The 24,776-nt window shown below is 43.7% G+C and overlaps 1 long non-coding RNA gene across 1 annotated transcript in view; it reads left to right on the forward strand.

The window, feature by feature from the left end:
• Window positions 1-5,353: 5,353 nt before the first annotated feature.
• Window positions 5,354-24,776, forward strand: part of LOC117364449 — a 41,268-nt gene continuing 21,845 nt past the window's right edge. Inside the window, exons 1-2 of the long non-coding RNA XR_004540253.1 lie at window positions 5,354-5,481; window positions 22,050-22,157. This is a non-coding gene — a long non-coding RNA (uncharacterized LOC117364449). The remainder of the gene's footprint in view (window positions 5,482-22,049; window positions 22,158-24,776) is intronic.

Raw genomic sequence — 24,776 nt, forward strand, 5'->3', positions numbered from 1 at the left:
CACACACACACACTCAGAATTGGCACTTAGCCAAATAAGATAACAGTCTTTTCAGCTACAGTGGCAGAATAAGGCTCAGGAATTAGGAAGTTGGTTGGTTGAGCTTAGAACTTTTCAGCACCCCCTGGCATTTCAACTGTTTGCAAAATTTTAAATAATCTTGTTTTAATCTGAGTTTAGTTGGCATCAAGGTCCATACTCTTTAAGCAGCAACAGGAAAGGAGAGCATATTCTTTTGAATTGATCTGCTAGAATAACGACCAGCAGGCAACGATATTAAACATGATAAATAAACAAGCAAAAAAAAAAATATACTGTATACCAGCGGTCTCAAACTCAAACCCTTTGCAGGACCACATTTTGGATTTGTAGGTACTTGGAGGGCCGCAGAAAAAAATAGTTAATGTCTTATTAAAGAAAAGACAACTTTGCATAATCCAAAATGTGGATGATCTGAAATTAGTTTATAGATCTTTCCTTAATTGCTTCTGATAATTTCAGCTATACACAGCAGAAAGCAGTGAAACATGCAGAAAGTGAAAAACTATCAAAGTATCAACTGCAAGAGACAAGATTTTGGACCAACTATTTTGAGGCCCTCGGTATTATAAAGGATGATTGATTCTTTAAGGAAAACTTGTGCCTTAAGTGTCCTCCAGCACCGGACACACGCACAAGCTGTACTGCCTCGCTGCCGTAACCTCACGCAAGCGCTTTCCTGCATCTGCACCTGATTGTGAGGTGGAGTGGAGAGGACAATCGCGTACAGACGCAGGAAAGCGCTTGCGTGAGGTTACAGCAGCGAGGCGGGTAGTGAGGATACGACCGCCGGACACTTGAGGCACAGGTTTTCCATAAAGAGTCATTCTTTATAATACTGAGGGCCTCAAAATAATACCTGGCGGGCCGCATGTGGCCCCCGGGCCGCGAGTTTGAGACCACTGCTGTATACTGTACAGTATATTTAAAAAAAAAAACTAAACACAATCTTGAATTCAGTTCTTGCAGATGTTGGAAGCCAGTGCAAGGATTTCAGCAATGGTGATATCCTGACTAGAGAGTTGTGCGGGGACAGAAATCCTACCCATCCCCGCCCGTCCCCGTCAGGATCCTCTCCGTCCCCACCTTCCCCGCAAGGAATTACCTCCATCCCTGCCCGTCCCCATAAAAAGCAGCAATTACTTCTGACGGGATCATCAATTCCGGTTTCTTTTGTGTTTCCGCTGCTGTTTTCCTTGTGGAATCTGTTTGGTGGAACCCTTTTTTTGTTTTCTGTTCAGGTAATTAACTTATAAACCCCCTCTTTTACTAAGGCTGACCTGTCCATTATATTATATGGACGAACCCTGCTTCCAAAGCCTTCCATCCCCGTGGGAGTCCCGTTGGCTAGAGGGGGGGGGGGTCCCCGTGGGAGTCCCATGGGTTAGGGGGATTCCCGCAGAACCCGCGGGATTCCCACGATCCCCGTTCCCGTGCAGACCTCTAATCTTGACAAATGTAGATTTTTTTTTTGTTTGTTTGTTTTTTTTTTTTTTCAATATCTTTATTAACAATTGCGAAGGAACAAACATCCACGGGCAAAACAGCCAAAAAAGCCATCGACAACAGTCAGAAACAGCATAAAAGAGAAGGCCAACAATAGAAATACATAATACAAAAACCCCATGGGTGAATGCCCATCACAATTGACATTTTGAAGTTATACCCCTCCCCAAACAAACACACACCTGTCAACTCCAAGCCCACACCACAAATCTCACCAGCCACATCACTCACATGCCACCCAGCAGCCCATCAACCCCCTCCCTCGCACACACACCCACACCACCTGTAATAGCTGAATCAGGAATGTTTAGAGAGACCAAGATATAAGGAATTAGAATTGATGTTGAGTTTAATGTGCAAAATCTTTTGGGGTGGGGAGGGATATAAAAGATAGAGACCTGAGAGTTAATTGAGAGGGATGCAAGGCTGCAGGCACCCTCCTCCTTTCTTTTATATACACCAGTATCACTCAGACAGCAGCAGCAGCAGCAGTGAGGTTAAACCACATGGAACGTATGACAGCTTCTCTCTTGCAATAAGAGCTGCGTGTTCCTTGTCCTGTAGCCACAGAACAGAGGACACCCTCTAAGCTCCCTTAAGGGACATCAATCTAACCGCTATAGTCTAGCTGGAAATCCGTCACATGGGTTCTTCATTTGCAAGAGCCAATGTGAAACTGAGGAATACAGTCTGCAGACAGAATCTTCACACCCGAGTCCGAGTCAGCAGTAGGTATTTTCCATTGCCTAACCAAATACTGCTGGCTTTAATTAGAGCTGAGAGAGCAGGGGGAAACCTAGCAGGCATGAAGGCACTCCGCCCTCCTCCCTCTGCCTCTAGCCTTTCTATTAGACACACTGTCTCGCTTTATCAGGTTTATTGCATTAAAATGCTGACATATTATCTCATGGTCTTCGGGAAAGATCAAACTCTCTCATTTGGAAATCGGGCTGCAAGGACGGGGGGAGGCTGGTCTGGATAATGTTTAGGGAATCCCTGACTGAGGCTGAGGTACCAGTAAGGCAGGAATCCCTCATACATTATGCATCCCTGACGTTTCCAGCCATGAAGAATTTCATCTCTCTGCCACCAGGGGGCGATTGCTTACCGCTTGCCTGAGCCAGGCTTGAACGTGGAAAGGAGGGGGAGGGGGGGAGAGCTGTAGTAATTTTCTGAAAGACAAAACGATTTCAGGTCAGCAGCCTTTCCAAACCTGGCAAAAAAAAACACACCATTTTGAAATCTCTGAAAGCCATTCAATGGGCTGGGGCCCCCACAAAGGTTCGTTTGCACACACAGTGACAGGAATATGCCTCATTTTCAAACTAGGTTATTTTGGAGATTATCTCACTCTCAGATTTGCTGCTAGTGTTCATCTTGACGCTTGCGTTGTACCATACATACAGAGTCTCTTTCTGGACCTTGTAAAGTGAGCTTGAGGCCAGGTACCGCTGCAGTGGTCTCCAAACATTTTCATGTAAAGGGCTGCATTGTGAATACAAGAAAGCTCTGAAGGCCACCAAAAGATTTCAAGCTTACATATGCTACTAATTTTGTAAACTGCTTTGACCTGCTTGTTTAGGCTGGCTCCTAATATTGATTCTACCACACTTCAAGGATATATTTTAAAAACTCACTTTATTTTTGATTGTCAAGGGTAGCAAATTCCATAAACGAGACATCTGAGTAACACACTTAAGGGATTGTTTGCAGTTACTATATCAAATGGGCAAGATTGAAATTAATGCACTTACAGGATTTGAAGATCATTTCGGTCAACTGCTTGAGGGCCACAGTGGAGGACTGCAGGGGCCGCATGTGGCCCTGGGGCCACTGGCCTACAGCATTCTTTTCCCAAATGTGTTTCGAGAGCACACCCATGTTAGGTTATCTAGTCTGCCCATGTGCCAGAGTTGTGACACCACATACACATATTCCAGTCCCATTTCAGCCACCAATTTTATTGTCTGATCTATTGCTCGTAGCCCAAAAATATGAGACCTGCCAACTGAGCACCAGTTACAGGGGGCGGGTGGGGGGGGGGATACAGAACGTGCTTTGTATTTTATACTCTTTATGGAATGATCATGTTTAAGTTTCAAATTTATTTAGGTCTTGATATACCGCTTTTATAAATAAAGCAGTTTCCAATTTATCAAAATATTAAAAGTTTTTTAAAAATATAAAATAGAGGGAACAAATTCATATGGGCAGATGGGGAGGATACATTGCTTAAAATAAAAGAAAGGGGAGGCAAAATACAAAAGGAATAAAGGGGATCTTTAATGTAAGGCCTGACTCCCACTCAGGTTGGCTCTCAGGCAGGGTCCCTATAAAAAGATAAAGGCGTTGATGTCACTCCTGTCAATGGTTAATGACCGGAGTCACAGACCATGGCCTCCCCCTTCCTCCCAGAATGAACACAGCCCTGCCAGCACACCAGGCCACACAGTTTCTGACTTGCCCAGTTGGATACAGAGAACATGAAGAAGTGCCTGGGGGGATCAATAACAGATGATGCTTGCAGCTTACAAGTTATTGATTATCTCACTTCCTTTTTGATTTGGCTTTTTTTTTTTTTTTTCATGTCCATGAGAACTGGAAGAATGGGCAGAAATCGCTTTAAAAAGCGAGACAAGAACAATTGTGGAAAAGGTTCTGCATCATTCTTTCCCCTTTCAATCTTCTTCCTGCACCCTCTCACTTATAATTATGGATTCTTGACAGATAACTGATCTTGCCTCCCCCTGGAGTTTGCTACTGGCAAAGCAAAGAGGCCAGGATTTCTTTTAGAAGCAGGGCACTGCAGGGAGATTTTCTGCAAGCCTGAGGCAGGACCTCTTCACTTATAGTGCATGCGTTTATTTCCATTCTAAGTCATGCTTATCCAACAGCTGCAGATGCAAATAAAGTGACCCCCAATGCCCCCGTGGGCTAACTAGTCATTCCTCATCCTCCCATGTAAGCCTCTGAATTCTCATGGACTCAGGATTCATGGATTATTCATCCTGCTGACATGAACAAAGAGGTTTCATACACTGTCTGCCTAGTCAGTGGAACTGTTTGGGAAAGCTAATCTGTTGGGTCTCCCTCAACCACAGAGAGAGAAATTGAAATTACTACTACTACTACTGCTATTTATCATTTCTATAGCACAGCTAAATATATGCATTCACGAGACAGTCCCTGCTCTGTAGAGCTTACAATCTAATCAAACAGACAAACTGGATAAGTAGGGGGCTAGGGGGTTTCTTAGGCATGAATGCTTTACAAGCAAGTGGAGGTTAGGAGTTAAAAGCAACCTCAAAAAAAGTGGGCTGTGGCTTCAGCTGACCTTGATTTTTAATGTGAGCAAACTCAGTTTATGTTCACAAACTTTAGCCGCTCATATCTAAAGGATTAATCAAACCAGAACCAGGTCAGTTTTACATTAGCTTTTCATGAATGGTTGGCGTCGGATCGGGGGGGGGGGGAGGTAGGCAGGAGAGACGGTTGACAAGGGAGGTGACACACAAACAGATGGCTGGCAGGCAGAGCAGGGAGGGAGGGATGATGGATGGATGGCACAGGAAAGGGGGCAGGGTATAACAATGAGTGGGCCCGGCCACCTGCCTGCGTGAGCCCTACCCCTCCACATCAGTGTCGGGGAAGCGGGTCAGATCCCATGGTCCCTGCATCTCCACTCTCCACTGGCCGGCTTCAATGGTTTAGTCAACGGCAGTGACTGCTAAAGACTGCCTACCGCTAACCCAGAAGCCTCTCCTCTTGCTACTATTTACAACTTCCTGTTTCTGCCGGGGTAGAACGTGACAGAGGAGAGGCTTCCAGGTTAGCAGCAGGGAGCCTGTAGCAACTGCTGCTGCTGATTCTGATCCATTGAAGCCAGAGAGTGAAGAGAGGGATGTGCAGGAGCCAGCAAGAAAGACAGAGTTAGCTGTAAGTGTGGTGGGGAAGGATAGGAAAGAAAGATGCTGCACCGTGTTGAAAGGACAAGAGAAGAAGGATTTTAGGATGTGGAGTGGAGGGGAGGAAGATAGAGGTACTGCAAAGGGGTGGAGAGGGGCGAGAAAGGGAAAATGTCATATATGTGGTAAAGGGAATGGAGGCAGACTGCAAGGAGGGGCAAGAGAAGGGTATAGGGGTGCATGGGGAGAGAGGGAGAAATGTTAAAAAAATATGGTGGAAGGGAAGAAGGGAGAGATGTTTGACCCAAGGCACAAAAGAGGGGGAGAGAGGCAGAGATGTTGGACATGGAGGGAGAAAGGGAGAGAATGATGGAAGGGAGAAGAGAGACGTTGGACCAAGGGTGCAACGGAAGGAGAGAGAGATGTTGAATATGGGAGTGTATAAGAAGGAGGAAATGAATGATACAACAGGTGTTAACTTTTAATGCAATGATTGTAATATGTGAGTTTTTTTAATTTACGTTTCCTATCTTTATATTTTGCCCAGTACAGGGGGATATCACTTTTTCTCTTTCTCTGGTATTGCATTGTGGCTGCTTGGGGATTCCATTTAATATTTTTCGACATGCTTCTATTTTTAATTTGTGGTTAGTTATCTATACTGTTTGAGCGTCGGTCTATGTTTTCTGCATATGAAGGAAATATGGTTTTCTGTTAGCATTAACTGTGCAGGATGGCTTTGTACTAATATGGCTTCTTCAGTTTTCCAATAGATCTACTGATGTTCTAGTACAGTGGTCTCAAACTCAAACCCTTTGCAGGGCCACATTTTGGATTTGTAGGTACTTGGAAGGCCTCAGAAAAAAATAGTGAATGTCTTATTAAAGAAATGACAACTTTGCATGAGGTAAAACTCTTTATCATCCTCTATAATAAAACCCTAAGCATGCATGCGCATTTAGGGTTTTGTGATCGCTGCGCCGTGCTGTGTCCCTCCATGCCGAATTCCATTTTGGAACACGGAGGCAGGGAACACGCCGGCGACTCCCCCCTCACGCCCTCACTCACCAACCACTGCCGCCGCTGCTGCTTCTCTTCAAAGCAGCCTGTTGAGGTTCGCCGTCCGGCTGTAGTAAACCTCGCAGGCTGCTCTTCACCTTGGCGGGATTGGGGGCGGGGCTCAAATGAGTAATGTCCCCTTTTGAGGAAAAAAACAAATGGTCACCTTATTTATGATGCACATGAGTGGTGCTTAAATGGCAGCTCCAGCAGTGGGGAAGAGAAGTTGATGCCATACAGACTTCTGTGATCTGTGTAGACGGCAGGATTAACCCTTTGTTGGGCTCCTCATTGTAAGTTAAATATATTTTAAAGCTCCCACAAATGGAACCTTGCATGATTAAGACCACAGAGGACAACTAGCAGAGGAGGAAAGGCAGGTAAGAAGCCCTGCTCACTGGCTCCCCCTGCTGTCTAGCAGGCAGCACTCAGGAGTGAGGAAGAATAGCCAGACCTCTGTGGCCAACAATGGTCTGCGCCCTCTGCTCCTTCTCGATTCTCTTCTCTCTGGCAGTAGCTAAAGTACCAGGGCAAAAATCTGCCTTGATTTACCCTTTTGAGAGGGTTTGGGCCCTAGGCTTTAATCCTGCCCTGTCTGTGTATATGTCTAGAAGATGGATCAGGATGGGCTAGAGTAGGTTTTGATGCCACCTCAGTAGCTGGGAAGGAGGGCCAGTGCATGACAGACTTATATATGGGGTTGGCGGAGAATAGCGAAGGTTCGCTAAACTTGCATGTGCCCATTGCGCAGAATGCACAAAAATAAAACAAAAACAAATCGAAGATGCCCACTCCCTCCTGTCGCCAAGCAACACTCCCCCCCGACAGCCCAACTGGCAGTGGGAGAGATACCCACTCCTTCCCACCACCACGCAACGCCCTCTCCCCCCCCCCCCCCGACACCCTCCCTCCAGCAGCAGGAGAGATGCCCACTCAGTTCCTTCATGCTCAAGGGAGCATGCAGTTGTGTGTGGTTTTTTTGGGGGGGGTGTATGGGAGTGTTTAAAGATTCTTTGTTTAATTTTTTTTGGGGGGGTGGTTATTCTGCTTCACTTCATTTTGGTTTTTATGCACATCATATTCTGGGGTTTTATAAAATTTCTGTTTGAAACAAAATTAAACGTCTGTTTCATTCCAGATTTTATTATCTCTAACTGCTGCTGCTCCACTGTCCTCGGTTTTATCTCATACTTTCTTACCACTGAAGATCCTTTCTGCCTGACCCTGCCTTTCTGGACTTTGCATGTTTGCAAGGCTGTTCCAAGTACCAAGCTCTGTTTCCTGTGAAGAAATGAGAAATCCTGAAAAGTGATTTTTAAAAACTTGATGCTAAAGTGTAGCAGATGTGTTTGGTAACAATAAGGTTAGAGTCATCAGTGTTATGTCTCCAAAAAAAAAAAAAAAAAGTCTAGAAGGTTCTTTGGGGGTCGGAGTTGTCCAGTAAAGGGTCAATTTTACTTGGATTACTTCCCTTAAAACCAATGTCACTGAATCTGTACAGGCACATTTTCCCATTTCTGTAAAAATATTCATGAATGCTCAGAGAGATGAAAGATAAGAAGCATATGCAGTAGCCTCTGCACAGTAGCTGTGTCTAAGACGCCATTGCTTAACTCGCTTACCCTGAGAATGGGTTTTCTCCCTCCCCCTCCCCGCCCTTTCCAGGCCTGGGCTAATAGGGGCCATCCTTCATAGGAAGCATCAGCACAAAATGAACTGTCAGCTGCATTAGGACATTAGGGTACTGATGCTATTCATCATAGGGAAGAAGAAGGCTGTGAGGTAAGAGAGAGAGAGGCAGGGGGAACACAAAGAAGCATAAGAGAAATGGGTGTGAGCAGAGGAAAGGATGGCAGATGGGGAATGGCAGTGAGATAAGGAAGAGGAAGGGTCGGGGATAAAGAGTGATAGGGAGATGGGGGGAAGAATGACTGTGAGATGAGGAAAAGAGGAAGGGATGGGGATGGACATGGGGAACGACAGTGAGGCAAGAAGAAATGGAAGAAGAGGAGGAATAGCTAGAGATGATGAAAAGAGGAAGGGATGGGGATGGACGTGGGGAACGATAGTGAGGCAAGAAGAAGAGATAGGACAGAGAGGTGAGGAGAAGAAGAATGGTGTAGATGGGAAATGACAGTGAGATAAGGAGAAGAGGAAGGAGAGGAGAGGAGGAATGGCAGAGAGATGAGGAAAAGAGGAAGGGATGGGGATGGACATGGGGAACGACAGTGAGGCAAGAAGAAGAGATAGGACAGAGAGATGAGGAGAAGAAGAATGGTTGGTACCCTTCGTAATCAAGTCTTTGTATCGACCTTATCCCCCCCATTTTTTTTATTTTGCTTTATAGATATATATAGATATATATATATAGTTGATCTTTTTATTACTGTAAACCGACCAGATACTTGAGATGGCTAGTATATCAAAATATTAATAAACTTAATCTTGAAACTTGAGAAGAGAAAGGGTTGGGGGGAGGAAGGATTGGGGATGGGAAATGACAATGACACGAGGAGGAGAAGAAGAAGGGTTGGAGTGGAAGAATGACATTACCTGCAGCTTTTCCCCCCTATAGCACAGATCCTAAGCTGCTGGTATAAAAATATAGGGGATGGGTCACAGGTAGGCTACCATATGGCTCCAGAAAAAGGAGGAATTAATTGAGACAAGGGAGGTAAAACGAGGATGTCTATAATCCGTTCTCCTTTTTCTGGAGCTATATGCTAACCTTAGTCAATGGGGAACATTCAACCTTTATTAGCAACAGGAAGTAAAAGATGAGCATAGCGTTTTGCTCTTCTTATACCTAACCAGCTCCAGCAGCTGTAACTCTTGAGTGCTCTATTGGCCACTCTTGTAATGATACTTTACAGAACCGTAGTAGGCCTCTCCAGCTGAATTAGCCCCAGATATTCAATTGCAGACCATCTGCATTAAATATCTGTGGCTAATTTGAAATATGCTAGCTGCCAGAGCTTATGTGGGTCCCAGCTGAATATTGGCTGAGGCCCCCTTCCAATGCCCAGTCCCCCCTCTCACCCCTTGGAAGCAACAGAAGACCCCTCTCTGGATCCCCCACCCCCTAGAAATGCAAGCCCCTCCATCAGTATTATTGGGCTTGCCTGCCCATTTGCCTCGTGGTCCAGTGGGGAACTGGGCAGGAGTGATACCACTGGAGGTCACAGCAGCCATTTTGGGGAGGCTGCTGCAATGGGCAGGAGCGAGTGGGCATTACTCCTGCCCTTTTCCCCACTGGACCACTAAGGAAATGGGGAGATAAGCCCAATAAAATTGGGGGGGGGGGGGGTGTAAGGACTTGCATTTCCAGGGGTGGGGATGGGGTAGGGGGATCCAGAGGGGGGTCTTCTGTTGTTTCCTGGGGGTGGGAGGGAGAGGGGTCTTGTGCTTCTGGGTAGGGGGTGGGCTGGGAGGGAAGGAGAGAGAGATTATATGGGGAGATCCAGATGTTCCAGGGAGGGGGAGGCACACCATTAGGTGAGGACCCAGAAGTTAACTGATTTTACTGCATAAAGTTCAGATAGGCCTCTTTTTCTGTCCTAACTTTGGGTTCCTTTTACAAAGCTGCGGTAATCGCTCCAAAGCCTGTAGGGATTTAATGGACGTTGGAGCGTTTGCCGCATGGCAGCCGCTACCACTGCTTTGTAAAGGGAGGGAGGGGGTTTATGTGGTTTCTCAGTCAGTTAGCAAGCAGAAAATCTGCTAACTGGCTAGGTTTCCACACTGCCCACAGCTGTTAGAGGAGATATTCCATGGCACTATCCAGTTAAATTTATGTTTATGCTTATTCAGGAAGTCAAGGTGGTTTCTACTTTAAAGAAAAGAACTCCTAAAAATAGGGACAACACAATCATAGCAAGAATCATTCATCAACAAGAAAATCATAGCACTTTCTAGCAGCAATAAGCAATGTTATGAAAATACATCCTTAAGGCCACTTTGATCTTAGCTGTGATGTGAGCGTAATATCAAAGGGAGATTGTTCCAAAGACAGGAGCTTAAAAGAAGAAAGCTGTATTTCTGGTGCATTCCGAGCTTGCTCTGGCAGGTCCAGGGAGAATTAATCTAAGTTCATTAATGGATTGTAACACACACGTTGGAACATATGGAATAATGTCTGAAACCAGATAACCTGGGAGACCGGTGCAGAGAGCTGTATGAGCCAAAACTATTGTCTTGAACTTTATTCTAGAGGCAATAGATAACCAATGTAGGCATTGTAACAGTAGATAAACATGGTCACACCTCTTGTGCGACAGAGGAGTCATGCTGCCATATTTTGTAATTGAGTAACACCTGCAAAGAGGACATTACAGTAATCAAGTCCGGAAATCACAAGCGTGAGAACTAAGGTAGGTAAGGCTTCAAAAGGTAAGCAATTATTTAAAGCACAGATCGGACATAGGGCAAAACCCCCCTGCTTTTAGAACAGAAGAGATATGAAGAGAGAATGTCAAATTGGAATCTATAGTAACTCACAAGTACTTAAAATATTTAATTGTGGGAACTGGCAGACCAAAAAAAAAAATGGGAGTAAGCAAAAGGATTAGGTTCTGACCAGTTATCCAACAGGCCATCATCAAGGTTAAGAACGAGTTTATGATCGCAAAGCCAAGTGGGCTCAGCAACAAAACAGGACTGCAAGGATACTAAATCTAAAGTTTCAGATGTGGTGTGGAAGGGCATTTTCGATATGACATCTAAATCTGATTTTGGACATTTTGCAGAACATGTCCAAAAATCCAGTAGCGAGCATGACCATTTTCAAAACAGGAAAACGCTTTTTTTGTTTTGAAAATGGCCATTTCTTATATCATTTCATCAACCATATAGCCATTCTGGGACAGACCAAAGATCCATCAAGCCCAGTATCCTGTTTCCAGTAGTGGCTAACTCAAGTCCCAAGCCCCTAGCAAGATTTTATGCTGCTTATCCTAAGAATAAGCAGTGGATTTCCCCAAGCCATCTCAACAATGACCTATGGACTTCTCTTTTAAGAAATTAGCCAAACCTTTTTTTAAACTCTGCTAAGCTAATTGATTTTGCCACATTCTCTGGAAACAAATTCCAGAATTTGATTACATGTTATGTGAAGAAATATTTTCTCCAGTTTGTTTTAAATCTATTATTTAGTAGCTTCATCATATGCCACCTAGTCCTAGTATTTTTGGAAAGAGTAAACAAGGAATTCACATATACTCATTCCACTCCACTCAGTATTTTATAGATTTCTATCATATCACCCTTGAGCTGTCTCTTCTCCAAGCTGTCCCATCCTTTTTATCATTTTCATCGCCCTTCTCTATACCTTTTCTAATTCCACTATATCTTTTTTGAGATACAGTGACCAGAGTGTCACACAGTACTCAAGGTGCAGCTGTATCAGAGAGCAATACAAGGACATGATAACATTTTCATCTTTGTTTTCCATTCCTTTCTTGATAATTCCTAACATTCTATTTGCTCTCTTATCCACCGCACATTGAGCTGAGGGTTTTAACATATCCTCACCAATGACACCTAGATCTTTTCCTGGGCAGTGATTCCTAACGCAGAACCCAGCATCATGAAGCTATAATTTGGAGAGGAAACATGATTGAAACGTTTAAATATATCATGGGCCGCATCGAGGTGGAAGATGATATCTTCTTTCTTAAAGGTCCCTCGGCTACAAGAGGGCACCTGCTGAAAATCAGGGGTGGGAAATTTCATGGCGATACCAGGAAGTTTTTCTTCAACGAAAGGGTGGTCGATCATTGGAATCAACTTCCACTTCAGGTGATTGAGGCCAGCAGCGTGCCAGATTTTAAAAGGAAATGGGATATACATGTGGGATCTCTAGGGGGGTAAAATCAAGGAGGGTGGGTCACCGATACTGGTCAGCTATATCTTATTTGGCCGCCTCTTCTACAAATCACTGCTCAGCCTATTGCCCTGCTCTTCCTCCTCGTCAACCATTGTAAACCTGTTAACTACAGCTCCCTCTTATATTGTAACTCATTGACTTCAAACAGTTTTACTTAGGGTTGACAGATTTTACATTCATAAAATCTGGACCCCCTAGATCTGCCCTCCGGCCTGCCCATCCCCCCCAATGATGCCCCAGTCCCACCCCTAATCCCGCCGTAGTCCCACCCCTGCTGCTTGCTCTGGTTGGGCAAGAGGGCATCCACGCATGTGACGCGATGACATCACGCACACTCATATGTGCGCATGACATCATCGCTGTGGCATCCGTGCATGCGCGGATGCCCTCTTGCCGGACACAATTTCGGGGGAAGCCTGTCCAGACCCCCGGACATGTCCTCCTTGTGAGGGGGAATCCGGACGTCTGGTAAACCTCGTTTTTACTCCTTCTGTCATCTTATGTTGTAGCTCACTGACGTTGGTCAGCTTTTCCTCTTTTGTAAACCGCATAGAACCGCAAGGCTTATTTGATTTATAAATAAAACCTTATGTTATGTTGTTTGTTCTCACATCTTCATTAATATCTGTGCAGAGGCCTGATTGAGGGCAGAGCAAACAGAACTTACTTCTACGTGTCCAAATACCCATCAGGGTAAGCAGACTGGCTTCATAACAAGGATGCCAGCATATGCCTCAGACCACAAAGGCCAGGTGACTCTCAGCAATTGAGCCAGAGAACATGCTACTCTAAATTTAGAGTCTGTAAGCAGAAGAGGGGGGGGAAGGGGGGACTTACTTATCTTTATTGTTATTCCAAGCATGGAAACACATTTCAGTCTCACGAGGAGGTCTGGCAGCCAGCTGATAAGTACATGTGTGTTCATTATAAGAAATTTTATTTAAAAACCCCAAATACTTGACTTCTTAAATTATGTGGGAAGGAAGGAAGGAAGGACCAGAGAGGTTTATCAGCTCAGCATGAATCAAGGCAAACAAGAATGGAAGAGAGGCAGAATCAGTCAGAGCCGGAGAAGGGGAGGAAAAGGTTGAAAAACCAGATCCAGTGACAACAGAACCAAATCTGGGGCCAGGGCGGCTATTTTTACCACTGGGGAATTCTTTCTTTGCTCCCTCAATATTCCAATGCATTAATTCTTGACAGACAGCACATCCTGTACAGGGCATGGCAACAAATGATGAACTCAGCTGCCATAAAACAGCAAAGACTCCTCAAAAGCTGCAAACAGTGAAAAATAATACAACTAGCCAAGAGGATTACTCAGTACTAGAATGGCAGGGAGTGCTGCAGGGCAGGACTAAGATGCATCAAAAGAGCTGTGTGTGAGGGGTCTCTATTGAAATAGCAAGGGTGTTGCAGGGCAGGAGTGAAGTGCACTGACAGAGCTGTGTGTGAATGGTCTCAGTACTGGAATGCAGCAAACGAAGGAAACCCAACCAGTCCGCAGTCAGAAATGTGAAGACAAACACAAAAAAAGAGGGAGGACTACGGAAAGGATGTACATGATGCAGGCTTTTATTCAGTCAATAAAACAATGTATACAACAACAACAAAAAAAAATCCACATATACTCTAATGAATGGGGACCCAACACGGCCCATGTTTCGACTAAAACATCTTCCTCAGGGGTCCTAAGGATGTAAGCAAAAGTATGAAAATCTTACCTTTTTATTGCCTGCATCATGTACATCCTTCCCGCAGTCCTTCCTCTTTTTTTGTTTGCCTTCAGTACTGGAATAACAGTGAGTGCTGCAAGGCAGGAATGAGGTGCACTGACAGAGCTGTGTGTGAGAGCTCTCTATAGGGTGATGGTACAGGGCAGAACTGAGATGCATTGGCAGAGCTGTAGAAGGAGCTGCAGGATAGGCGTGAGGTACATTTGCAGAGCTCAAGCTGGTGATACTAGAATAATATTGAATAAAAGGGAAGGAAGAGGAGGGGGAATGATTGCAAGTGCTGGTTCTTTAAAACAGGCTTCAAAATCAAGCAGGGTGGTCAATTGGAGCATAGAGGGGACAAAGGGCATTGCTGGGAGCCCAAAGCCAGGTCTAGCACTGGGAGGGATGAGATAGTGTGCAGACCGGAAGAGGAAATCCCTCCACATTCCATGTTGATCTCCTGATTGCCATCAAACTGAGGTAAGCACTCACCTCAAAATATCACTCAGCCTCTACTGTCTTGCTATTCCTTCTCTCGACCCTTCCAGGCCACCACTACTATTAAAAACAAATTGGCGAATGAGGTTGCATAAAGGCTCCTTTACCTTGAGAAGCAGGGGGGAACAGATAAAACCATTCTCACAGAGAGGTGGGGAGAGGGGGAGTCACCATTAATGCCCTTGCCCAGAGTGGCATCTGCACCAGAACCAGCCCTGAAACCAAATTCTGCCTTTATTGGAGTTATGGGAAGAATGGGAAGCCAATGCTTTGGAGCTGAAGCTGGGTTTGCAGGACACAGTCACTGCTCTTGGCCAGGATGTGGACAGGTCTGGTTGACAGCTCTGAATGGGAGCAGTGAGGCATCCCCACCCTCCATGAGCCTTGATAGGTTTGCCAACTGCAGAGTATTTAACTGATTTGTCCATTTTTCTTTAAATTAAGTTAGTAGCTAACAGAACCTTTCAACGTGGACAAATGCAAGGTCATGCATATAGGGAAAAAGAACCCGTTGTTCAACTACAAATTGGGGGGGTATTGTTGGGAGACAGCAGACTTGAGAGAGACTTGGGTGTGCTGGTGGATGCATCACTGAAGCCATCTGCACAGTGCGCAGCAGCCTCGAAAAAAGCCAACATGATGCTGGGCATCATAAAGAAGGGCATAACAACCAGAACACGGGAAGTCATCATGCCATTGTATCGAGCAATGGTGTGTCCACATCTGGAATACTGCGTTCAGTATTGGTCGCTGCACCTCAAGAAGGACATGGCGGTACTTGAGAGAGTACAAAGGAGAGCAACGAAAATGGTAAAAGGGCTGGAACACTGCCCATACGCCGAGAGGTTGGATAGGCTGGGGCTCTTCTCTCTGGAGAAGAGGAGGCTCAGGGGAGATATGATAGAGACCTTCAAGATCATGAGGGGCATAGAGAGGGTGGATAGGGACAGATTCTTCAGACTGAAAGGGACAGCGAATACGAGGGGGCATTCGGAGAAACTGAAGGGAGATAGGTTCAAAACAAATGCAAGGAAGTTTTTTTTCACCCAAAGGGTCGTGGACACTTGGAATGCGCTACCGGAGGAAGTGATCAGGCAGAGTACGGTACAGGGATTCAAACAGGGATTGGACGGATTCCTGAGGGATAAAGGGATCGCGGGATACTGAGGGAGGAGCTGGGATGTAACACAAGTATAAAAAGCTAACCAAGTAATGAGTTTAGAAACCAAACCAGGTCGTGCATGTGCAAGACCGGAAGGTTAGGACTTCGATAGGAAGACAGGACTTGACCAGTCTGGTCTTGATACAGACAGGTCGTGACCAGTCTGGGCCGCCGCGGGAGCGGACTGCCGGGCAGGATGGACCTATGGTCTGACCCGGCGGAGGCACTGCTTATGTTCTTATGTTCTTAACTGGCCAATGTATGTGCCAATTTTCTGCTCTCTGGTGAGACCTCATTTAGAATATTGTATACAATTCTGGAGACTGCACCTTCAAAAAGATATAAACAGGATGGAGTCACTCCAGATGAAGACTACTAAAATAGTTAGTGGTCTTCGTCATAAGGCGTATGGGGACAGACTTAAAGATCTTAATCTGTATACTTTGGAAGAAAGGCAAGAGAGGGGAGATATGATAGAGATGTTTAAATACCTACATAATATAAATGTGCATGAGTCGAGTCTCTGTCATTTGAAAGGAAACTCTGCAATGTGAGGGCATAGGATGAAGTTAAGAGGTGATAGGCTCCGGAGTAATCTAAGGAAATACTTTTTTACAGAAAGGGTGGTAGATGCGTGGAACAGTCTCTCAGAAGAGGTGGTGGAAACAGAGACTGCCTAAATTCAAGAGGACCTGGGATAGGCACGTGGGATCTCTCAGAGAGAGAAAGAGATAATGTTACTGTGGATGGGCAGCCTAGATGGGCCATTTGGCTTTTATCTGCCATCATGTTGCTATGTTTCTAGGAGAGAAGAGATATAATAGAGATGTTTAAATACCTACATGGCATAAATGCACATGAGGCGAGTCTATTTAATTTGAAAGGAAGCTCTGAAATGAGAGGGCATAGGATAAAGTATAAAAAGTGATAGGCTCAGGAGTAATCTAAGAAAATACTTTTTTACAGAAAGGGTGGTAGATGCATGGAATAGGCTCTCGGTAAAGGTGGTGAAGACAAAGACTGTGTCTGAATTCAAGAAAGCATGTGACATGCACTTGGGATCTCTTAGGGAGGAGATTGTGGATGGGCAGACAGGATGGGTCATTTTGGCCTTTATCTTCCATCATATTTCTATGTTTTCAGATCAGAAATGACGTTCCCTTTCACCATGCCATTTTGGTTTATTCAGGTTTATTTAAAAATTTGATATACCGCCTTATCAAATTTCAAAGCGGTTTTACATAATATAAAAACAAAGTATAAAAAGAGCGTAAGTTAAAGGAAGAAGAGGCCCCACATATATCATCTGAAGTACTTCCCCCCCACACCCCTATTCTGAGTGTCTTGTCACAATTGTGGTTTGGGAGCCTATAATCTATCATGGCCGCAATAATTTTATTTTATTTTATTTTTTGCTAAGAGGAGTTGGTGTGAGATATAATAATGTCAGTATGTTGTAAAGGCGAACAGGCTGGGGACTGAATCAGTGGATACTCCTCTGCATGGAATCACAGAAACATGTGCTCAGTTCTAAGCTTGGACTCCTTTACAAATAGCTGCTCCTAAAATAATGGCCATAGGACTGTCCCCTGTTTTATTATGAAAAGGTCCACAGGAATGGGATTTGTTTTAAAATACTGACTTGATTTGCCCATGGATCACAACACAATCTACTCCTGAAAAACATCTCTTAAGAAAATAAGTCCACATCAAGGGGGGGAGGGAGGGGAGGGATATATCTTTAGTGTGATTCCTTGATTTAATTGCGGGATGGGGAGGGCTTATATTGTTGCAATGCTACTGACTGAATTTAAGTGCTTATTTCTTATTGTTACTGATATACTACACTGGCCATATAGACATGTCAGCAGAGCAGTGGGGTGCCTTAGGGGGCACTGAAGTGAACTTCACATAAAGGGTGCCATCTCACCATAACCCCCTTATAATGTAAGCTGAGCCCTCCAAAACTCCCCCCAAACCTACTATACCCACCTGCCTATCATCCCAATAGTACTTATGGCTCCACGTAGCACCTAAATGGCAGTTCAGTAGGCTTTAGTGGGCTCACACTTTCCACCATAAATGTAGTGGTTATAGTGGGATATGGGCCTGGGTCCCTTTCTCTATGGTTCACTACACTGCTCACCCAGGTTACTCCAGATATCTGCTTGCTACTCTATTAGAATTTTCCATGCCAGGTGCTGATGTTCTAGAGCAGTGTCTCGCAAACTATCCGGCCAGCGGCACCTGGAAATGCGTGGACATTGACGCGATGATGCTTAAAATTCATTAGAACTCACAATCAATTGCTCAATTCATATAACTTAATACTCTTACATGTTTCTAACTACCCTTCCCACCCCAGTAAAAATTCATATCAAAAGTTCATATCACAAATTTCAAAGATTTCACTTGTTGTCCAAATGGTAAACTTGACTTCCTCCAATACTATGCAAACTTTGTTCTTGAGTACAATTTATTCATCCACTTGATGTTTCATCTCACTCATACTTCATTGCTTCAAAATTGAACTGTCGCGCCCAACACAAGTCTGTGTTTTGCCCGACGGCGTCTTCAGGGGCTGAACGATGGTCAGGGTTCAATTAGAAACCATATTCTATAACACACAGTACAAGCAATTTTTACTATCTTACTACCTGTATAATAGTATTTATCCTAATAACTTATCATACATGTCCTTATGTTATTAAATCATACCTTATTCTTCATCACATTATGTATGGACCTCATATCGTTAAGACATTTCCAAATCAGGATCTCCCAGCTACGGCCAAACCGGAACCGGAAGCTTCATAAGAGACTTTCTACTACTCTTCTAATATAACCTCTACCCCCAGCTGTTGCTAATTACTAATTATAAGGAGTGCCATTCCACTTCCTTATTCAATCCATTAGGTTCTACTGTATCCCAAAGATAAATTAGTTTCTGTTCTTTCCTCAATAGGAGATTGGATACATTGCCCCCATAATCTAAATGAACTGTCATTAATACAACAAATCTTAAATCATTCACTCTATGTATTCAATATACCCAATGATTTACTAGATGGAGGTCCACTTTTTCCAACCTTAAATTACTCATGTGTTGGGCTATTCGTTGCTTAATCTTTCTTTTCATGTGGCCCAAATACCATAATCCACACGGGCACATGATAACATAAATCAGTTGTGTCACGCAAATATAATATTCTTTCACTATTAGGGATTTTTATATGCTCTGTTTTCAATACAAACTGGCAATAAACGCAACCTTTACATTTACCATGATAACCCTTACTCAACTCTTTATCCCCCGTGTGCTTCGTTAATATTTCTGACAGGTTATATCCCCTAGTGTAGGTAAATCTGGGGGTTTCTCGGAGCCCTGCATGGAGCCCCAAAATATGTCAATGCTGACGTATAACTTGTCTTAATTTACCCGCTTGAGCCGAGTACAGAAGCACACACGTTATCCTACTTTCATTATTTTCCCTCTTGTTTTTCAACATTAACCACCTCCTCCATTTTGCTCTTTTAGAGGCCTTTTTGATGATCAAGAAATTGTTTTATTTTACTTTTGTGGTTATGATAAATATACCAAGGGCCTCAAAATAGTACCTGGCTGGCCGCGAGTTTGAGACCACTGCTCTAGACATCTATCAAGCAAGGAGGACAGCATTACTTTTTATTATTAGTATTGCATTATGAGTTTAGCATATCACCAATCCAAGGAGATCTACAGAAACATGGAAATAATAACAATCCCAAAATTGAGAAAAGAAAAAAGCAGAAAAATAATATTACTAAATCATCCACAAGTGAAGTAATGGATCCAAGATTTATCAAATTAACAAAGGAAATATTTTCAAACTTAGAGGTATTCAGAATCCCTCCCCCCAAGTCATCTCTTTCAGCGACAATAAGGTTTTTATTCAATTACATTTAAGGTACTGGGGGTATAGGGGGTATGGGGGGATGATTTAAGGTACTGGGGGGGTACGTGGGGGGTATGGGGGTATGATTTAGGGTATGTGGGGGGTATGGGGCCAGTCTGCCTGTCACTAGACCACTAGGCCTGCCTGCCACTAGGCCAGTCTGTCTGTCACTAGGCCACTAGGTCTGCCTGCCCTGTGCCCTGTCCCTGCCCGCCCTATGCCCTATCCCGACCACCAGAGAGGGGACAGGGTACAGAGCCTGGCAGGGAGGGAGGACATGGTGCAGAGCCTGACAAGGAGTATGGGGTTGTGTACAGAGCCTGGCAGGGAGAATTTGATTCAGAATAGTTTTTTTTCTTGTTTTCCTCCTCTAAATCTAGGGTGCGTCTTATGGAGCGAAAAATATAGTAATTGCCTTTTGTTTAGTAATTCACATGCCAGTTAAACTGATTTCCCTGTTTATTCAAGTCTTATGTAAACCGAGTCGAGCCCCTACTTCAGGAGATGATACGGTACAGTGTTCCTCCATGAATTTACAGTTCGCAGACTCACTCATTTGTGGGTTTCTCCGACTGCCTCTTCCTGCATGTCAAAGCAGCTTCTGATTGGTGTAGCCCAACTTTACTACAGGAAAAGGTGGTCGGAACAGACTGCGAGTAATTTTCTTCACCCGCCGCCGCTCCAGCTGCCCTCTCCTGCCTCTCCATCTGCCCTCTTCTGCTTTCCCTGCCTTTTGAAAGGCGAAAAACTGCATTTCCGGTTTTTTGACATTTGCGAGGGGTTCCTGGAATGGAACCCCCATGAATTTCAGGGGAGTACTGTATATAAATCTAAAGCTTAGATCAGATTAGGCACATTGCACAATTAAAAAGAAGCTAATATGAATGACATACACCAGTTTTCTTAATCTGTTTATCCCATATTTGCATGAGTATTATAAAGTGCCATGATGACTACATGGCCAAATGAAGACTTTTTTATTCAGAGATGGGTTCCCCTGGGCAATTAAACTTTTAAAATAATGTAATACGAGTTCCCTATGATGAGCAACTAAACTGCTCCCCTTACCTTACGTGTTTTCCTCCCCCTTTCTTTCCTAACACAAATTGGAGTTCTTCCCCTGTCCCTTTTTGAATTGTATGTCGTTTTTATTTTTATTGTTTTTCTTACATGGTATCAATTTCATTGTACGTTAATTTAAATTTATTTGTAAGCCACTTAGGTATTCTGTGATTTGCGGGATATCAAGAAATAAAAACTTGGATTATCAGTTGTGATTGTTAATTCTTGTATGTGTAAAATAATCCTTATATCTAGTACATGCTGTGGCATGTTGCAATGTTCAAAAGTCTTTAATAACACTTTATATTTCAAAATAAATAAAATAAAGTCCATTAACTACTAGGGAGTCATAGGTTGTGGAATGGCATTCAAGGTCAGTCCATTTCTGTGTGTCCTCAGGAGGGGGTTGGCACGGGGAAGGAGGACTCTTAGCAGAGTTGCAGTGGTGTGAGAGGAGCACACAAGCATTTCTAACGTCTAAGTAGACAAAAGTGTGTTGGAGCAGAGCCATAGCCCCTGAGGAAACTTACCAGTGAAACAGCTGGGTAGCCGTCAGGCTTTAAGTTAAGTGCGCTTCTGTATAAGAATTTTCTACCACAATTAAGTATATATAAGTATATTTAGTTTGTTAACTAAAAACCCTGCACAAGACCGATGATGAACACTTCACCCCAGTAAGGACACAAAAAACAACAAAAGTAGTGTCTTGGGTGTTTGAGGTCTTGAGCGTAATTAGAACTCAGTTCAGTGTGTTCACATTTAGTTGGTGATTAATCAATTGAACAAATGGTTTTTCCATAGCCAGTGTGCAAAAGTCTTTAATAACAGTTTATATTTCAAAATAAATAAAATAAAGTCCTTTAACTACTAGGGAGTCATAGGTTGTGGATTGGCATTCAAGGTCAGTCCGTTTCTGTGTGTCCTCAGGAGGGGGTGGGCATGGGGAAGGAGGACTCTTAGCAGAGTTAATAAGCGAAATAAGCTGATATTGTGGTATTCCATGGTAGCAGTGAGAGCTCACCACAAGTCAACTGAACAGGCTGCTCCAGTCATTGCTTTTACTCCATTGCATGCATAGATTTGCGGTTCTGACTTTCTTTGGGTACCTCCCAAGCAGAATGTTTCTTTTGGGTATCTGTTGGGTGTGGACCCTTTTACTGACTGGAGTTGTCGCTATTTGAAAAGCTCATATTTTCCTCAATGCACTATTTCTTTACTGATTTACAAAACATGACAATTGGGTTTTCTTTGACTACTTTCCTGGTTTTGTCTCCCTTTTAGAGGGAACTGAGTTTGAATTCATGACTGGTCCCACCACCTGATGGAATCGTATATCCTTGACAGAATCAATGACAAAGGCCGAACTGCAAATCTGTACATGCAGTGGGGGTAAGCAGAGATTAAAAAAAAAAAAAAAAAAAGATATGTATAAGGAGAACATTTTCAGTCTGACTCTGAAATGCATCTGGCAGAAGCAAAGGCAGGCAGCTGGGAAAAGGTCTGAAGTGTGAAGAAGACAGAGGAGGATGGTGGGAACGAAGCCTGGTTCACAGCACTGACTATCACACGTAGCTAGGATTTTTAGAGTCAGGGGCAAATACAAGGCTGTGAGCACTTTGCACAGTTTTTCTTGAAAAGCCCATGATCCACAGCCAACATTAAAAATAACATCACGGCACTGTCTGATCTGCTGTTGATTTTTTTTCCTCCCCTTTATGTAGCTAACATACTGTTGCATTGGTGCCCTATAATTAACCCCCTCCTTTATAAACCTACGCTAGCGATAGCGCCGGCCCCAGTGGTAACAGCTCAGATGCTCTTAGGGACTTTTTGAGAGTCAGAGCTGTTACCGCACTAAAAATGCTAGCGTGGCTTTGTAAAGTGGGGATAAATGAAGGAAGTTGGTCCATCGTTGCTATATTGAAAATGTTTCATGCTTTTCATATGAAATGCTGGGAGTGCTGTCTTTTTCAATATGTGTTGGGAGCCCACTTCCATGTGCTCAGCACCTGTTCCTTCGGCTGGCCTCTAGCCACTCTATGACAAATGCGAAATACACCCAGAATGTCAGGCAGTAAACATAGAGGAAAATCCCTGGTGCTAGGCCATAAGCAGCACCATTGTATTTCTAGTGCTGGAAAGTGGGAACGTTATAGCTAAGCAGAGCTGTGAATAATTCACTTGGAAGCTCTGCCAAACAATGTGCAGTGATTTTGGAAACTGGGGATGCTGCGGTCAGATGTGTAGCGAAATTTAAAACAAGGATTTTGTCCTTATCAAGTGCACGGAAAGAGAAGGAGGGGGGTCTAAAACTTGTCCTGTTACGGCAAATTGTAACCTGTTAACTGTATATTATGTATGTCAACCTGCAATCCATTCTGAGCTCTTTGGGGCGAACGGGATTGAAAATGAATTATATAAATAAATTAATAGTGCTTAAAGCAGTGAACTGAGATTCAGGAGAAAACCAGGGTTCATAGTCAGTGGCGCGCAAGATGCCAGCGCGCTGAAAATCCAGCGCCGACAATTAGGCGCAAGACAGAAGCGCGCAGGGGAAGAGTAATTATAAAGAGTTCCAACAGGGGGTTTGGGGTGGCAACCCCCCCACTTTATTGGTTAGTGTTCGCGCTGCTGTTGGAGGGGGGTTTGGGGGGTTGGAAACCTCCATTATAGAGAAAACGGAACTTTTTCTAATTTTGGGGGGGAAAAGTTCCGTTTTCTCTATAATGTTGGGGGTTTCACCCCCCCAAACCCCCCCAGCAATGGCAGCGCGAACACTAACCAATAAAGTGGGGTGGTTGCCACCCCAAACCCCAGTCGAAACTCTTTAAAAATTATTTTTTTCCCCCGCGCGCTTCTGTCTTGCACCGAATTGTCGGCGCTAGATTGTCGGTGCGCGATTATACGGTCACCAAAAACCAGGACTGAAACCTACTTCATCCACCAATGCTCTTGGACTTTCTTTCTTCTCTGAGTAAAACAAGATTGCTCAGCGTGCTGGACAATCATAAAATGCACAACAGTTATTATACCTGAATTATTCAAGAGCAAGATGACTGACTATCTACCGAATAGACCTCTGCGCTCTGACAATTCAGCCCTATTAAAGGCAAATGTTAATCCAACATATGTTGCGACCAGCGCAATGACTTTCTGTTGTGCAGGGGTTAAATTGTGGAACTCACTTGTGAGTCAAATACGGAAATGTGGTGAAAAAGGCAAATTTAGGAAACTACTTAAAACGCAATTGTTTGGAAATGCCTTTTTCTAGATATTGATTCCTCATGACTGCTGACTTTTGAGAACTTTTTCATAATTGTTTATATAAGCCTCTTTTAGCTTTTATCTTCCTATTGCTGATTTTCTGAGGATTGTTTGATTCTGTTTGCCTGTTTTTATTTTGTTTTATAAACTTATGTAAATCGTTTAGGTTTTAAATGGTATAAAAATTTTTTCAAATAAATAAAATAATAATAATCATACCCAAAACACAACAGATCCCCCTCCTAAGCTTCCCTATCACAGAGACAAGACTCCAACATCCTTTCTCAAAGCCAACCATGTACAACTGAACCAACCAATCACCCTACCCCTGACCATCCATCACACAGCTACAAATCTGTCCCAAATTTTTAATTGTTATTGAAAAGCTTATAGTTGATATCTAATGGCATGGAATTTCATAGTTCAAGATGCACCACAGAAAAGGCCCTAACTTCCAATGTAGATTTACACATCATCCTTTGTCATGGGGCTTCCTGACTTAATCCCAATATTTGCTCTAACTGGTACCAGCAAGTAACACAGGTCTCCCCATCTCAAGGTTTTGAACACAGGTTTTCATGGTGAACCAGTGAAAGTCTTGCAATTAGGGTATCACATTCTCTTTTTCCCTGGTTGCCATTTTTTTTTAACCATTGCCAGGTACTGAACATACTTCCCTGGCAATACCTGTTACAATAACAAATATTTATTATGACATATGTCTGTGCCACTAATCTAAAAGAA

This window comes from Geotrypetes seraphini, chromosome 8 (assembly GCF_902459505.1).
Source record: "Geotrypetes seraphini chromosome 8, aGeoSer1.1, whole genome shotgun sequence".
Lineage (NCBI taxonomy): Eukaryota > Metazoa > Chordata > Amphibia > Gymnophiona > Dermophiidae > Geotrypetes > Geotrypetes seraphini.